Here is a 288-nt window from a genome sequence, read left to right as displayed (position 1 = left end):
GCAGAATAGTCAGAAGCGTGTATCCAAGGATACAAGAACAAAGGATATAAGGAAAGAAGCAAGGCAGTGGGAAGATAGTGTGTGTGTTTTGCCGTCCCTCTGCCGGTCCTGACCTTTAATTTCTCTCACAGCAGGCTCAAAGTTATCAGCATTCCTCTGAGAAAGAGCTTTCTTAATTGAGCACACTGCTGTTATTGGCCACATACTCTTTAAAAGCAACAGACTGACAATGGTCTTTGCAAGCAGGATGCATTTTACATGATAAGAAAAGAATGGAGCCATAATGAA

At 42.0% G+C, this 288-nt stretch overlaps 1 protein-coding gene across 1 annotated transcript in view; it reads left to right on the top strand.

Moving 5' to 3' along the window:
* Positions 1-288, top strand: part of piezo1 (piezo-type mechanosensitive ion channel component 1) — a gene marked incomplete in the record, with an annotated part of 78,293 nt that overhangs the window by 47,132 nt on the left and 30,873 nt on the right.

Source organism: Morone saxatilis, unplaced genomic scaffold (assembly GCF_004916995.1).
Source record: "Morone saxatilis isolate NCDOM2014 unplaced genomic scaffold, NCSU_SB_2.0 Contig19, whole genome shotgun sequence".
NCBI lineage: Eukaryota > Metazoa > Chordata > Actinopteri > Moronidae > Morone > Morone saxatilis.
The sequence above is the reverse complement of the archived record's forward strand: the minus strand, read 5'-3'. Positions and strand labels throughout refer to the sequence as shown.